The sequence below is a fragment of the Parus major genome, chromosome 4A (genome assembly GCF_001522545.3).
Source record: "Parus major isolate Abel chromosome 4A, Parus_major1.1, whole genome shotgun sequence".
NCBI lineage: Eukaryota > Metazoa > Chordata > Aves > Passeriformes > Paridae > Parus > Parus major.
This window is the reverse complement of record NC_031772.1, coordinates 7,596,145-7,613,101: the sequence shown is the minus strand read 5'-3', so window position 1 is coordinate 7,613,101 and position 16,957 is coordinate 7,596,145. Positions and strand designations below refer to the sequence as shown.

General features: G+C 45.6%; 1 protein-coding gene across 6 annotated transcripts in view; it reads right to left on the bottom strand.

Moving 5' to 3' along the window:
• MBNL3 (muscleblind like splicing regulator 3) overlaps positions 1 to 16,957 on the bottom strand; it is a 93,736-nt gene that overhangs the window by 59,844 nt on the left and 16,935 nt on the right. For 4 of the 6 annotated variants that reach the window (XR_004497346.1, XR_004497347.1, XM_033514176.1 and 1 more), the window contains exon 1: positions 199 to 213. The exons of 1 other annotated variant lie outside the window; for it this stretch is intronic. The gene's annotated coding sequence lies outside the window, so the exon portion shown is untranslated. Of the gene's footprint in view, positions 1 to 198; positions 215 to 16,957 lie in introns of those variants that run through there. One more of the 6 variants, XM_033514177.1, reaches the window with a different exon arrangement.

Genomic DNA, 16,957 nt, shown 5'->3' with positions numbered 1-16,957 from the left:
CGCCGGCCAATGGCGTTTGCCGTTACAGCAGCACCCGCGGGCAGCCGACCAATAGAAGAGACCGTTTCATAAGCCCGCGGCGGGTGCCCGCCGCACGCCGCAGCCCCGGGACCGAGCCCCACAAACCCCCCCAGACTACGGGGGAATAGTCTGCTCTTCAGTGTATTTTATTTACTTTTGTAATTAACATGAACTAACCCAAACCCTCTTCTGTAGGAAACGTTCAGGCAGGAAGAGCAGCCGGTGGCTTTCTTACATACAAGATTCCAGGTCAGCCCTGCACCGCTCCGCACTTCCAAGGTGTTCCATTAAACCCATCCCCAGCGCAGGGCTGCTCCTGTACATGGAGACAAATGACTGGCTCGCAAAGGCTCCTCTATGGATTCAGAGCCTTCAAAACTAAGAGCAAACCCGACAGGGAAAACCTAAGCCACACACACACACACACGGAAAAAATTAACTCATTGCTCACAGCTGTAGTTTTCCACCAGACCAAAGGCAACTCGGATTACTCTGACTCCAGCAACTCGTGTTATACAACAAACAACTTTCAATGCATTCCAGTTGAAGGCTTCCTTGGCATCCACTAAAATGTTAAGCTGTCCCTAGAGTCTCCCATTCTAATATTAGCTGTACCATTGCCGCCTGATAGGATTGGGCTGTTTTTCCAAGTTCCCCAAAACCCAGCTCTTTAACTTCCTGAAGTACGACCGTCCACTTCTGCAAACATTTGACAGCCGCGGGATGTTGTCTCCGTGACTGTTATTAAGATTTCAAGCTTTCGTAGGAGAAGAGCTTTCAACTACAAAAAAAGGAAGTTTAAATTCCTCTTTTATTATTGGTGTGTTATTGCAATTACACTGATCAGTAACTGAAACCTACTGGAGCTGGAAACAATGGAAACAATGCTACCAAGGAAGAAGTGTGGGAAGAGGCTGTCATCAGCAGCAGGGGGTGGGGCACAGAGGCTGTTTGATTCACAGATCGAATTATTTCAATTTAGAAAAAACAACACTCGTTAAACCTACACTGCAAGCACTTTCTAGGCTTAATTACACTCAAGTTGGTAACAAAACCTGCCCAGATCCCTGCAATCCATCTTGAGGCATCAGCAAAAAGCTTGGTCAGACCCATGCTTCTGGAAGGACCTTTGCATTTTTGCAGATCAGGTGGGGAACAGAGACTGCAAACGTCATATTTGCTAAGCATGTTTTAAACTTCAAAGAGAAGGAAAAAAGGCACATCTTACCATGCTCATGTCTTTTGGATTTTGTACAGAAGAGATGCCCTAAATCAATTCCAATTTTGCAAACAGGGAAAATTTATACAGGAATCCTATTCACTAATATGTGGGCTCCCTGTTCAAATGAGCTCAGAAAGCAAAAGAAAGGAAAAGATGGGCAGAAACCTTCTGCAGGGAGCTAAGAACTAGCTGGGTGCAGCTCTTAAAAACGAGCTAGAACAGGTCAGATATGGGTGGGGATTAGAAAGAATGCACTCTCAGAAGTTCTTCCGAGCAGACTGCAACCATCTTGTGGATTAAGTGCCTATTCCACAGCTTCAGACTCCAAGGAAAGTGAGGGTCTCTTAATGTTTGGGATAGAATATGATGGGTCTGACTTAACACACAGCTACACCAAACACCAAGATGTCCAAACAGTGTAGTAACATCTGCCCTTTCCAGCCCTTCAACCTCAAGAAATCCCAATGTAACAAACCAAATGTCGATCTTGCTCTCAAAGCCATGCAGCTCAGGAGCACACACTGCCCACAGGTACATGACTGCACTAAACTGCTCAGTCCTCAAAATGTGGGGCATCATTTTAATGAAAGCCAAATCAAATGAATTCCAAAAAACATGAAACTACAAGTATGAAAACATTCAGACACATATAACACAGTAGATATTCTTCTTTACAACTCATGAGGGAGGAAACAAACCCACTGATGCAAACTGCCCCTGCTCCACATCCTGCAGAAGGGCACACTCATCTGTGCAACATTCAAGAGACAAGAAATTTTCTGTGCTATGGAAACAACCCACCTCCCTGCAGAAGGATTGACTCATCTCAGACCCTGGCACTAGAGCTCCTGTACTGGAGGGAGCCAAATTAATGACTATATTTTTCATACTGCAATTCTGCAGCTTGCGAGGCACATGGCAGAGCACAGCAACAGCACACACTGCCCCATCGCTTGTTTGCCGGGCACTCAGGAGAGCAGCTACGCACATGCTTAACTCTGAGCATGCCAACAGTCTTTCTGGAAGGAAAATCTGAAGCATGTACTTAAGTGCTTTGCTGAATCAGGGCCTAAATAAATGAATCTGCTTCACAGGTTTATCAGGACTGGGAGGCCAGCAAGCAGTCATCGTGTTTCGGCTTACATGATCACAGCCTAGAGGAGCACGAGTTAGGCTTTTCTGCAAGTCAACAAATACAGTTCTGTCAGTGTTTGGATTGCTGCAAATCCCTCTCGGTGTGGTCACGGGGAAGGCTGGAAACGCATGCATGCAGGGCTGACATCACAGCAAGCTCTGCACACTGCTGCAGCGAGGCTCCCACGCACAGCCCAAGGACAGCGCACCTCAGACACGAACCTGCTGCTGACAGTACAGAGCTTCAGCTCTCCAGGTTTCAACTCCTGGCAGCAAATAACTGTTCTCATCAGAATGTACCCTTACAATTCCTTTGTATTACCTTTTGGTGAGGGGGGGGGGGGGGGGGGGGGGCTGGTATTTTATTCCCTTTGTTCTCCTGTGTATTTCAAATGGGAGGAATTTACAAAAAAAAAAACATCCATGCCAAAACCAACATACAACCTACAAGGATTAAAAAGTACCTCCAGAAATCAGGGGCTTCATTAGCGTGCAGGAAATACAACAAAGGGTAGGTGCTGCCTTTTGAACCCTTCCCAGCAAGCCAGATCCGTCTGGCGGGGCTCAGCTCCTCCACTACCAGAAGAGCCAATCTCATTTCAATGGCATTGCCATCAAAGCTGGAGAAAGCAGCAGAGCAGAGAGAAAAGCCTGTGGCCTTGATCCCTGTAAAGAAACTACAATATCCCTGAAACCTCTGCTCCAGGGCCACTTGCTGAGCCAGGCTTTAATTGCCTGAGCTGCAGGAAGATGGGGCTTGCTCCAGATGTCAGACCCAGCCTTACAGCTACCGGAGTGCAGGGGAACAAGGGCAGTCTGAAGAGCAAAGGTCACACCAGGGCTCGCCTCTGGCGGAACTAAGATGCCCTGACCGCTTGAGGTAACGTGAGGACGAGCGCATTCACTTGATGCTTGAATTCCTCCTGCTTGCCACGAAACTGATCCCCTTCCACTGACAGCCCCCATGGATGTCAACTTGTGAGGACACTTCCTGACAGCCGAGTTCAGAAATGGTAATTTATGTGACAGGATGGATTTGAGCAGCTCCCAAGTGTAAATGATGCTATTTAGAAGAGATTTTTTTTTCTTCTTTCTTTTTTTTTTTTTTTTAAGAAAAAATGACTCAGTAGAAGTGCCAAGGTGGGTTCCTCATTTAGTGTTTCTCAAGGATTTCTAGGTCACAACTGCTCAGTTGAGAAACAGAAGTGCTGTTGCCCTAACTCACAGTCCAATGAGTAAGAACAGCAGCTATTCCCTTTGCCTGAAGAAAAACATGGATACTGCAGACACACTGGAGTTTTCCCAAGGTTAAGTTCCAGTCATGCCCGTTGTTTATCATATGTGATGCTGTCCATGTTCCTCTTCCACTCAAACCAGCATGTGACCCTTGAACTGAGGACACGCTCTCCTGATTCCAAGCTCAGCCCTACACTGCCAGGCTGCACTGTGCTTTACCTAGTTTTGCAAGTTATGGCCAATGAAAGCTCAGAGGATGGACGGACGGATACCCTGAAGTCACAGCAATACAGAAATGGTGCTTACAAAATCAAGACCTCAAAATTTATACCAATTCCACTAAAACTAAATATTGCTATTAATGTTCACTGAATGTCTAGATTTTGGTCAGAGCCCAAAAAATACTTTTGTCTACGGGCTTTCCTCAAAGCACTAAATTCAGCTGACAGTACAAATGCCACACTCATTCATCAGTCCTTGCACTTTTGAGATGATTCTGTAATTTGGGCTTTTTATTGTATGTATAGAAGAGCTTGGTGTGACCACCACCATATCCTTGATAAGCCAGAATAGGGAACTCCTCACCCAAACAGCAGTGAGACATTTCCATTATCAAACAATCTTCCAAATAAACAGAGTATTCCTGGAAACACTGCAAGGCAAAGAGAAATGGGAACCATGAAAATAGCACACTGAACTGTTTTGTTCTGAGAGAGAAAGAAAACTGTGGAGAATACCACCATCCATCCAACAGCCTTCCTTTGTCTTCCACTTTCACAGCATGTAGTAAAGAGCACATGAAACTATATCCTTGCTTATCAAAGGAACCAAAAAGTTATAGTCAAAGGCAAGGTTTTACTGAAAAGTGTTCTACTGTTACATTTATTGGCAGTGATGCATGAGTTAAGATAATGCACATTTGTGGGCAGCTTTCCAAGTCAGTGAGGAGGGGAAACAAAAAGTTTAAAAATCTTCATCTAGAATCTACCAAGCCAGTAACACAGTGACATTAGTTGAGTTGGCTGACATTAGAGAAGTTAATTTTGTACCTCAGAAAAGCCCATGGCAAGTTAGGTGCTGTCACCATTGGATCACAAGGCTTTACTTGGGACTGATTCAAAAGTGCTGCTTCACAACAGCAAAAGAAGCCACAAAAATAACCCCCATGAAATCCAGGCATGGATCCTCCATTGCTGAAACACCAATGACAATGCTCTTACCCTACCTCACATAAAACACAGCAGTGTTCAGATTCCCACAGACACAATTCCTTTGCTGGTGGAACATTGACAGTTTGCACACAGCGGGGCCGCCTCGGACACGGGCCGGCTTCTGCCCCCCGCGTTCCCAGGCTGTGCACTGGGACCGGAGCCATCTCAGCAATGGCAGCTTCTCCAGGGCTTCTCAGTGCTTATGCACTTAATGGGCTGCAGTATCGAGACCAAAGAAGGTCAATTTATTTTCTGTCACCTGCAAGAGGTATTTTTGCTTTCAAATTAGAAAATAATCTTCTATTTTTTGCTCTGGCCCTCATACTTTAAAACAAACACTTCAGGGACACAGTAGACACTTTGAATATTTCCTTTGTGAACATTCTGTACCTGGACACTTTTTCCCTCAGGGAACAGTTTACTTAATTTAAGGTAGACCTTTACAGCTAAAAGAAAATAAACCTCCTTTTGTTCTTCTACCAGTTACTCAGAAAAAGAGCAAGTTTCCTCTACCATGGGCATGCATGAAAAGTTTCTGTTCAAGGTCTAATCACAGATGTTGGGGGCTGTGAATCACCAGGGGTCACACCTTGTGCCAAAAAGTCAACTCAGCTCTGAGTGCCGTCTGTTCAGAACAGGATGGCAGAACCCAGAAATAAATAATAAACCCATTCAAGTAAAACCCCAATGCTGCTGCAATGGAAAAGCCTCATTTTCAGGACATAAACCCACTACAGAAGTGACAGGGTGGATGTTTGGGCATGCAGGTACCACACAAATCTGTGCTGAAGGAACTGGTAACACTTGTCCTTCTTTCCCCACACTCTCATTCTGCTGGCTTAGAGCAGCTTTGGAGTGGCCATTACTGGTCATGACCTCTCTGGACAGAGCAGCACAGGGAACATTCTTCTGTCCCTCAGTGGGGAAGGCTGGACATACTGTATCCCAACTCATCAGAGTCTCACCAGCCTTGCTAAAACTCCTGGATTTATAGGCTGGGAAATGGCTGTGGGCTCTGCAGGGCCAGCAGTGCTGCTGTCCTTGGGAAAATGTGTCATGTATCACTGGCCTCTGGGCACTTTCCACTGCTCTTAGCTGCCCTGACACAACCTCATCACCTCTCTTACATGCAGTGGTGGGCAACTGAAAAAAAAACAAGGCAGGGAGAAGAAAAATATGCAAAATAAAGTAGTATGAGGGAAGGAAGCCCTTCACTGCAGAGAAGAAGAATATATAAATACAGGGAACTTTATCCTCCCTTGTGTACATGCAGTTCTCCACACTTACACCCTGAAGCAAACAATCACCGGAAAAATTAATGCTGAGTTTAAGGAAATATTGAAAAAATCCTTTTGTTTTTGAAATCTACCATTCTTCATTGTGCACTATGGTGCTCCTATTCCCTCAGCCACCTGAAATCTTCAGTCTGTTTTCCTTCTTCCTGAACCTTCAGCACTTCTTGTCCACCAAAGTTCAGGGAACTCTTCTCCCCTTCACTCTTAGCTCTTCAAAATGCTTCCACAGGCAAACGGCTGGGAGTTATTTCTCACTATCTGCTGGGGATCTCTAAGCCAAAAATGCACTACAAAAATATTGCAGTTTAAGGAGCTTTTTTATTTATTTGTTTGTCTTTGAACAGTCACAGAAGCTGCTGTGCTGGACCCACACACGTGCCTTGGCAGAGCAAATGCCTTTCCATAGGGTGTTCTGGGGCAGCATGCATTGCGGTGCTTCAAAGGGAACTTCCCCCTCTTTCACTAAATAGATTTGTTGTTAGAATAACCACACATGCACATTTCTGTTCGTTTGAGCTTTTGATTTTCTGCCAACAGCTTATTAGGAACCAGTTAGAGGTCAAGACCCCTTTCCTACTCCAGTTCTCTGCTAAGACTGAGAGTGACCCACTGCCATCCCACCCCTGTGGGATCTGGAGGATGTTTTGCTGATCAGGCAGCCAGATGGGAGTTTTCCTTGACTAAGGCCATCGCCAGTAAGAGACACATGAAGAAGGATGCTCCCATCTATTAGGACCTGGCTGGCAAATCCCTTCTGGCCTCCTACATGAGGCAACTTCCCAATGCTGAGGGCCAGGGAGCCGCCTTACAGCGGGGTGGCTGACCCGAAAGGAGCATTTCCTCTGCAGTGCAGAAGCAGCTACTGCACTTGCTGTGAAACAGTGCTAAAATCCTCTCCAGTGTCAGCACCGCTTGGGAGGGGTTAGGACCACAATTACACCAGCTGCAAACACAAAAGAAAAGGGAAAAAAAATTGTTGGCAGGGATCTCTGGAGGTCAGCTAATCCAAACCCCGTCTCAAAGCACAGCCAGCTTCAGAGGTGGATGCTTCCATATCCAAGCACAAAGAGAGCTGTCTCACACAAAGAGAGCTCAATTGAGTCAAACAAATTTACAGCAGAGACAGGAAAGGCCAAGGCTCATTAAGGCTTGTTCCCCACCAAGTAATGGTAAGAAATAGGATCAAGCAGATGTATCCCACAATCTATCTGATTATCCTACTCAGTGTTCAAGAAACCCCCAAGGTCCTTGCCAATCAGATAAATGTCTGCATGTGTTTGGGACAGCTGAGGGGAGGGAATGCTTTTACCCAACTGCCCTTCCTGGGATTCTGCTGACAGGAACGACCTACAGCTATCTCCTAAGCTCCAAGCATGATCCTAGCCCTCAAGACAGGCAATATACTCTATCAAGTAAGAGAAATACCGAAACAGGAACCCAGCTCAGCCACTCACTGTGCCACAGAGGCAGCCTGGGACTTTCAGAAGGAATCAGATGGGTTCTAAACACAGATGAGACCCAACCCAGGTCTGGTGCTTCATAGATGCCTCTGCCCAGGCACACATACTTGTGCCTTGAAAATTCCCACTCCAGACTTCTCAATCACAAAGCCTTATGCTCAAAAAGACAGGCTTTTCTACAGCAAAAAGGCTCTTTCCCTGCAGGTCCCATATTATATCTTCTATAAGCACATGCTTCTACACACACATTACAGCTGAAGACATTCCAGTGTTAACTGCCTTACCTGGTCACCACAGGCCTGCAAAAAGAAGAGACAGCATTTGGACTGTGGTTTGAATTCTTTCTCAGCTGGAAGAATTCAGAGAAAACAAAAAAAGTTTTTCTTTTAACATTCTTTGTACTGAGCGCTTGGATAAGCCATAAGTAACTTGGCAGCAAACCAGTTTGGTACAAACACAGCACACCAGAACACAATGCAGTCATCACAAAGCCACCGCTCTGGGCCAGACAGTAATTTTCCCCTTCACACAGGGCAGGCCTCCAAAGTCTTTGTGCTCCTACATTTGAGTCCATCTGAGTTACATGATGTGTTAAAAATGAGGACTCATGCACAATAGGGAAAACACCTATCATTTATGGGCTACATGGAAGGGAATACAGTGCACAATGGTACTCAAAATACATTCATCAAACAATTCAGGACTTGAGAAAAGTAAAGCCGTGACTTATTTCTCAACTCAGACCTCTAACAGCATCCTCAGGTTGCAAAGCAAATACACAATGACAAAAGGAGACTGAAAGGCTGGTAACAAAAGCATCCAGTGTATTTACAATATTTTCTTTCAGAATTAAAATAAAGAAGTGAGAACACGTAGGAAAGCAGAAAAACCTAATATAGTGGCAACTGAGAGCATATTTTCCACTTCCAGTGTAAATCCAGAGCAGCTTAGTCCAACCCCAAAGGCATTATCGTTGCACAGGTAGTCATCATTTTGACAGGAAAGATGCTCTACTCCTGTCAGACTGGGACTCTCTGGAAACAGGGCTCAAACACTGCTGCAGCCACAGGTGCCACAAGTGACAAGTCACTTAATCCATCTGCAAACGGGGGTTGTTACTTTCCCATCTCTCAGTGATGTCTGGCAGATTAAAGGCAGGAACTGCAATCAGGCATTAAGAAATTGCTGCGGTAAAGGCTGCACCAGCACCAGATGAACAGATCTGTTTCAGACCCCACAGCCATTACAGTGCAAAGCAGGATAGAGAGAGAGCAGAACGCATGCACACGCACAGAGATCTGCCCCATTAATCCAGCAGGCTGCAACAGGATGAAAGGCACATCCAACAATTCCAATCCTGCTTGCGCAGCAGTAAACACCCTCCCAGCGTGCAACAGAGGCACTGCTGCTGTACCTACAGGGAGCAGCCAAACCAAAAAGCACCTAAAGGTGTAAGGGCTAGTTTTGGCAGCATACTTTGATACCAAGCACCACCTACTCTACTCTCTGTCCAGTGCTCCTGTGGGAAACAGGGTTTAGGGGTGCATACAGAGAGAAGCCAGCACAGCTAAGCCCTTAAAAAGGCAAGAGGAAGTCAAAATCACCCTTGAGACACTTCCCAAGCCATTCAGAGTTAGTGTATTGGCCTCTCCTGCCTTCCATGCACCCCAAAATCTGTTACTCATTACTCTTCACCTTACTGCCAGGTGGATGAATCAACTTTTCAGGGACTGAATATCCTGTTTTCCCTGGCATGCTTGAGTCATTGACACCAACTGAAATCCTCAGATCTCCAATTATCTTATTACCCTCCTGCATCTGTAACACCACAACCTGTAACTCCTCTGCCCCATGAAAGTCTTAGTGACCTGAATTATTTTCAATTTCCCCCTTAATGCCTGTGGGCATGCTTTTCTTCAGAAAGCATATGAATCAGCACAAAACCTCTGAATCAAAACCAGGAGCCCAAGAAGATGGGCAGATCCACAGATGAACAGTGTCTTCCATGTACCCCACCCTTCCTGCCACCAGTGCCCAGCCCCCAGCAAACACACAAGCACCCAGCCCTGCCTGGCTGTGTGTCTGTCCAAGCTGAATTTTAAAGGCAGCAGCAGAAAAATAAAAAAAAACCAAAAGCCCAAGTAGGGATATAGTCCACTAAACCTTGAGCACACACACTGAACCCACTATCCATTCATGCACTTCTGTCCCCCCACTCAAGAGGAGCTTGGGTGATGGCAGAGGGAAGAGCAGATAGATGGCAAGTGAAGTCTTTGTTTTAATTGGCTGCTGTTAAGAACATTAGAAGGATGTTTGAAGGAGAATGATTATAGGCAGAGTGCAGAGGAGGTAATCAGAGGTGTCCAACAAGCTGAATTTATGATGTGGCTTAGCAATCCATCACCTGGCTATCATTCTTACGTACATGCACATACATAAGCCTCAAAATATATTTAGCTCAGGAGGTCTGGAAAAAAGAGGCTTTTCTTGCAACCCCAGCTAGCAGTACTTTGCTCCTTATAATATTACAGAAGCAATCTTTTTCCAACAAGGGAGGAAAATCAGATATAAAGGATAAATTGTTTTAAATTCTTCTTAGTGTGAAGACAACTTTGTTTACTAAACGCATATGAGGGAACATATGTGTACAGCACAAACTCAGCAGTGGAAATTTGGCTCCCTGCAATTCCCTGTTATATAGATGCATTTTTTCCAGAGGAAGTCCAATGGTCTTGTTTGTTTTCACCACTACCAGAGGAGTTCAATGAAATTTTCTATTGGGAAAGTCTAATGAGGTCAGAATAAGAGAACAGAGTAACTAGGAAGGAATGTCATTGCGTTTTATTTTTAGAAGAAGGATAAAGGTGGGGCCTCACAAGAGGCAGGGGATGGGCCTGTTTTGGCACAGAGGGCCAGGCTGGAACGCTTGGTCCTGTGAGCCTGAGGGGGTTTAGAAGTTTTTTTGGGGTTTTGTTTTTGGGTTTTTTTTTTCAAAAATGAATCCCTTGCCAGAATCAGTGAATGAGTGGAGGGGTCCAGCTGGCAGAAGAGCAGGGGCTGCACAGACAGCAGGGTGGCAGCAGCCCTGGGGAATGATTGAGGGGCAGTTCAGCCACTCTCCCTGCCCCAACCTGTTCCCCTTTCTATCCTGGGAAAGCGAGCCCCTTCAGCTGCACCACTGATCTGTGGATCTCTCTACTGCAATTTAAAGAGAATCCAAGTTACAACAGAGTAAGCATGAAGGGAATCAAGAGCAAGAAAAGCTCAGTGCAGAAGTGCAGAGGGGCACATGCCTCTGCAAAGGGAGCAGTCGTGACTAGGACAGAAAACAGGATTGACTGTTGTTAAGGCTGGATATCAAAACCCAGAGAGGCAGCCTCAGGGAGAGGAGATGGGCCAGTGTAAGGCTGTGAAAATGAAAAGGAAGGAACAAAGCTAAATTAAAGAACCAAGGCAGAGCGGAAAGGGGCTTGACTGGGATAAACAGGTAAGGAGGAAAAAGGGTGCATTCAAGAGCAAGCAGGCTGTGGTCTGTTTCCTGGCATCAGCTAATCTGATTGGCACAGAGATACAAGAAACAGAGGCTTAAATAGCTCATGGGAGCAGATCTTCAGCTGGAGAAAGCCATCATCACTCAGCAATTAACTCCCTCGCAGGCTCTGTCCCCAAACCCGAAGTGCAGAGCCGTCCCTGCTGAGCACTGCCAATGCAGAATGAAGGAGCACAAGAGGAAATGCCTTTCCAAGGGTTAACAGACAGCAGAGAACAAGCTGTTCCATGCATTCAGGTCACAAAAAACAGAACTGGGACTCGCCACACGAACCATGCAGACGCTGCTCTGCCAGGATCACCAGGGCTCCAGTGCAGGAGCAGCCAACTCTGCCTGCCAGGAATGAGACTGCAAGGAGTTTCACCTTAAAAACGTGCAAGGACAGCATTAACCCAGGGGAGTATTATTTTGGGAACACTGAGGCATCTGAGAAGACCAGAGACTAGAATCTCTGTTCTGCCTCCTGATATTCTGTCTAGGGAAGGAATAAGGGAAAACTCTTTACAGGGAAAGTGTGCAATACCAGACATAAAGTACTCTTTCACCCTTTTTTTGTGCTGTCGAGTGCTGAAGGTTTGGAAACAACCCAGAAGACTGGAACTAGAACCCCAGGAATGGTTCAGGGAGGGCAAGAAAGTGCTCCTTGACAGAGAGTCATGAGAGGCTAGACTTCCCCTCCAGCATGCAAGCCCTCAAACATTGTGTTTCAGAGTGATTCACTGTTCGTGGGTCCTTCCTCTGCTCGTGTCCACAGACAGGTGTGGGCAAAGAAGGCAGGAGCAGCAGCAGGAGTGTGGAGGAATGACCCTCCTTCCAGGTGGGCTACAGCTGATGAAATCAATCCAGCAGCCCCATAGATGCCCAGGAGTAACAGCACAGCAGACACAATCTCCCACCCTCCCACTCCTTCTGAGGACTCCCTAAGCATGCCACTGTTCGCCTGCTCGCTATTCCCCATCCAACTCCATGCCTAGTGCTTGCCCAGTCTCTGCAGCACTTTTGAAAGCTTCATGTGCCCACACCACCTTTTGGCAGGGACCTCCAGAGCTCCACTATGACTCATGAGAAGGGAAAGACCTTCTATAAGTCCCTAGCCACAGTCATGCCCTTATGTCCCTGCCATTCCCTTGGCTGGTTTTGTGATATGCTGCAGCCTGAGCATCAGTCTCTTCCCAGAGACACCTGATTTTTGGGGCTTCTAGTATCAGCAGTGAACTTAAAATCTATGTACAGCGGTTTATAAAGCTTATTTTCCTGTTAAATAAAGACAAGGGGCAGAATGAAACAGAGTAATTGCAGGATGAAATGCCACAATTTCCAGCCCTTTCTGGGAGCTTGACATGGCAAGTCTCATTTCCAACCCCAGGCTTGGGAGAAAGCTTGCAATTAAAAAAATTAACAGTGACCTTGAATACAATGGCTACAGTTTAACTAACCCACATTCAGGCTTTGTTAATCAAGAAGCCCTTCTGTAAACTACAGCACAAAGGCACTTTTCCAAAGATCAGGTTACCTCAGCCCAGCCACACCAGAAAATTTAGAGACCTTTATTTAAAAGCTCAGAAGAGTTCTCCACTGCTGAAACGGCCTTATTTGCTCTTCACCCTCTGCTCTGCAAGGACCAAGGTGAGCAGAAGCCTGGCTCAGCCCATGGCTAAGGCAGGGCTTGCAGTTAAGCAATAACAACCATGAAGCATTTCCAAGGCACTGATGACCAGCTGAGTGGGGTTACATCATATCCATGGACCTATTCAGCATCTCAACCTCTGGAACTGCACAGCAGAGGCTGCACCAGGATTATAAAACAAAACGAGCAGATACTCTTAAAACATGCATCTTTCAAGGCTCTGGAGAGCCTTACAGCTACATCTTCACAGATAAACACATCACAGGTACAGGACAAGGTTAGCAAGCAAGTGCCCAGAGCTAATGAGCCAGTTTACCCATTTACCTAGCAGAGAAGTATTTTTTACCCTCCATTCCATAGTAATGTTACTTTGACAGGTGCAGTGCCCACAGTAAATACTATGTCTGTCCCATATTCTGAATTACCCCTTTAGGGATGAAAGCAAAGATACATATTCAGGGAATGGGTGTTTCCTGCAGCCTCCTGCACAGCTTGCAGCTTCAGAAAATTAAGATGACTGCAAGAGCAAAGGCTAATACTGCTCCTAAAGCAGAACTTATTTGGTATCATTATTCAAAGGCCAGTTAATTTGGAGAGTTGGCTACTCTGGACTCTTTCCTTCTTACTTTTTTATAGATTATAGAGCAAAATAAAAATTTCAAAGAAATGTCCTGGAAATACCATGTGCCCTAGGACACCAAGTCTAACTTTGCCTCTCTCCTTAAATTGTTACCCTTAACAAAATATCAGCTGCATGTCTTTGCTCTTATTGACTAGCTGGAATACCACTGAAATGCGGTGGCAGCTGGTAATTAGTATTTTTAACTCTTGGGAAGTGTTTTTTATGGCAGTAGTTCCTGCTGGGGTTGGTTTTAACATGCTGTCCTCACTCCTCTGGAAGGCTCACCAAGACCACATAAGATGAAGACATCTGTGTATGTGGATGGACCAAGGTCTTAGATGTGTTATCAGACTACAAAAGAGCTATGAGCTCCAAATGGTCTTGTTTCCATCCAGACAGATGTTCAGCATTGTAGATTTGTGCAGTTTCCCCATCATTCTCCTCTCTTGGCAGTTTTAATTGCTAGATCAGCACATCCCCCAAGCTCCACACTATTTCTGCCCAGCCTGAGCTCTGCCTGCAGACAGGAAGGCTCTTTTTGTCTGGATCTTTGTTCTTTCAACATAATCTAAATATCATTCCCTTAACACCTGATTTAGTATTTCAACCCCTTTAATTACACACAGTGAGATTTTATCGGAAATCTGATTATTATTTGAAAGTCTGAGCATTTCATCCCAGCCTCAGAATTGATCTATTGACTGCCTTTAAATCTCACATTTTAATTTAACATTTAACACTTTATACCCGCATTAATTACATTTCCCATGATCGATATCAACAAACACCATCTCTGGCCCTCTCCTGATAGGGAGACCTTGGAGACCCTGCTCTGCCAAACACTCAAGACAGCTTTGCTCTTGGACATGGATATTTACGGGGCTGATCTATCCAGTGGAAGAGGAAGAGAAAGGAAAAACTCATGAGAAACATAAGTAGTGAGTAAGTAGCAAGGTTTAGTAAGCAACACCACCAGAGGAGATGTGCAGGTGCAGAGCTGGCCATGGTGGTGGCATGGGGACAGGCCCGGCCCCAGGATGTGGGGAGCAGAGACTCCAGCCAGCTCAACATCCATCTGTCCCACTCCCACCTTGGCTGGAGGGAAATTGGGCTCTGAAGCAGGGAACCACCAAGTACAGGATCCATTGTAGTTCCTGCTCACTCCAAACAGTGGGTGAGCTGGGCTTGGCTTGTCCAAGAGCTGCACACAAGCACTAGGCCACGAGAAATTCCTGACTGGCTTGGTATCTCCTGGCATTTAACCAGCCTGCAGGTCTAGTCCCCCTGTTTGCCTCCACACAGCACAATAGGAAGAGCAAAGTGCCCCTCTGATTTCTGAGTCTAGCAGATCTCTTATTAGCAGACACAAACTGTACAGACTAATTAAGGAAGACACCCGTCATGCTGCCTTTCTATCCAGCCACTGCCACTCTCAAAGGTGGCTGCTAGAAGGGACTGGATCCAGCTCTGCCAGGACGACAGTACCAAACCTCTTTCTCTAAGCCATGGGAAGCAGAACTGGCTGTGCTTGAGGAGGGTCAGGTCCTCCTTGTACCCCGTCTGCAATGCATTTGTTTGTGTTGCGACTGGAGACAGAAGATGACATTGTCCCCAGTACTGCAGAAAACAGGAATATTTATCCCTGAATAATTTCTCTAGCATATTGAGCACAAGTCATTCTTATGCAAAGACTGCCCTGTACAGCTGCCAAGGTCAGTAAGACCTTGCTTTATTTGCTGCATAAGGGCTGGCTGCGCAAGTTTTACCTTGTACATATTTTTCCATGCGTTGTCTTAGATTTCCTTGCTGCTAGTGTCTATGCATCTTGCTGTCTGTTCAGTAGGTCATGCTACCTTCTCTGGCTGTTAATAATGACTACCCAATATCCAGTGCTCCAGAACAGTCAAAATTCCAGCAAACCAACTCTTACAGTATGTTTAATTCAAAAGACAGCAAGAACAACATTGAATAACAATTTTCAAGGAAAACATGCTCCACGGCTTTTGCTAACAACATCAATATGTTTCTCTTTTCAGGGGGTCGTGACCTGCTATCCACTCACACAGACATCACTGTTCACATTCTAGTATCTACATACAGATGATTTTTTGTGCAAGGATTGCATCCAACCACATGGCACTGCCTGCACACACAGGCTCTGGATTACAATATCAGTAAGTGCAGTCTTCAGGAAGCAGACAAGTACTGAAGAGCCTGGGCTTAAATAGATGACAGGATCTGAAAATAATTTCTTATGCTTTTTAAACTGCAGACACATTTTTACAGACTACAGCCAATAGTTATACCTAGACTAAGGATTGTCCTTCTCCCCAGTTTAGTAAATCCTGTAACATTGCAGGTACAACAGTCAAATTTAGATATTCACGCAAGGAAAAAAATAGTATTTTGAAACTACGATATCATGATACTGCAAAACTCAAAGTTCTTGACATTTAACCCAAGCAGCTCCTTTGCAGAAGAAGAGAATTAAGTAAGCTACCTGAGGTCAGTGACAACTTAGGAAATCTTGTCAGAAGCTTGCCCTGCTCAGGAAGCACCCTGCCACACCCCAGCCTCTGAACCCACATCAGTGGTGAGATGGCAAACAAAAAGTCTAACACAGCCCCTGATCCGCCAGGAGCAGTGCAGCAAAGTCTCACAGCAACCCAAATTTCTTGCTGGTTTATCTCCCCACACCTGATCCACCACAGCAGCATTTGGTGTTGAGCTCTGGCTTACTGTCTGATGCAAACAAGCTTCCAGCCAGCAAGAGGATCTGGTGTGGTGGGAACAGCAAGCCAGGACCCCACACAATGGCTCATGCTTCCTTTTTCCAGCTCAGAAATCAAGCTGTTTTAACTGCCTCACTTTGCCCCCCAATATTGCTTGAACCCCCATTCACATTTTACAGCTAATAACACTAATGTCGCATCACCCTGAGTGCTACAAACTCCTCAGGGTAGAAACCCTCTTCCCCTTTACCCTGCAGCAGTCTCTGACCTGTGGCTAAAACTCCCCAGCCATTTCCAGTAACACAAACCATCACTCAAACTTAAACACATCCTGGTGCCAGCAGTCTCTCAACTGGAGACAGGCAGCACTACAATGGGGCTGCACAGAGGGGTTAAGAAGCACTGCTGAAAAGGGATGCAAACAAGGACTCCAGGCTCTGAGCAAGCACACTCTGCCATACAAAAGGTGAGCATCACTTGTGAGCAAGAGCTGTCTAGCTGAGTATACTGCCTTTGTTAACAGAGAAGGCTACATGATGGAGTGGGCTAATTAACTGCATTTTACTTTGGGAAACCCAGGCTTAAATCCTGGCTCTTGTCACAGTTGAAAATGAATTTAGGGACTAGAATAAAGGCCAAGATAATTTATTTTCTACAAAATCATCAAACAGTTGCCCATCCCCTGACAGAGAGGCCCAGAATTCTATGTGAGGCTACTACTACTTATGCAGTTCTTTCTCCAAATATAAAAGTTACTAACTGACTGATGTGAGTGGTGATCACAGCTACCCATGCTGCTTAGCTGGACTGAGCACCCCAACGTGATGAACCTTACCATTCAACATGG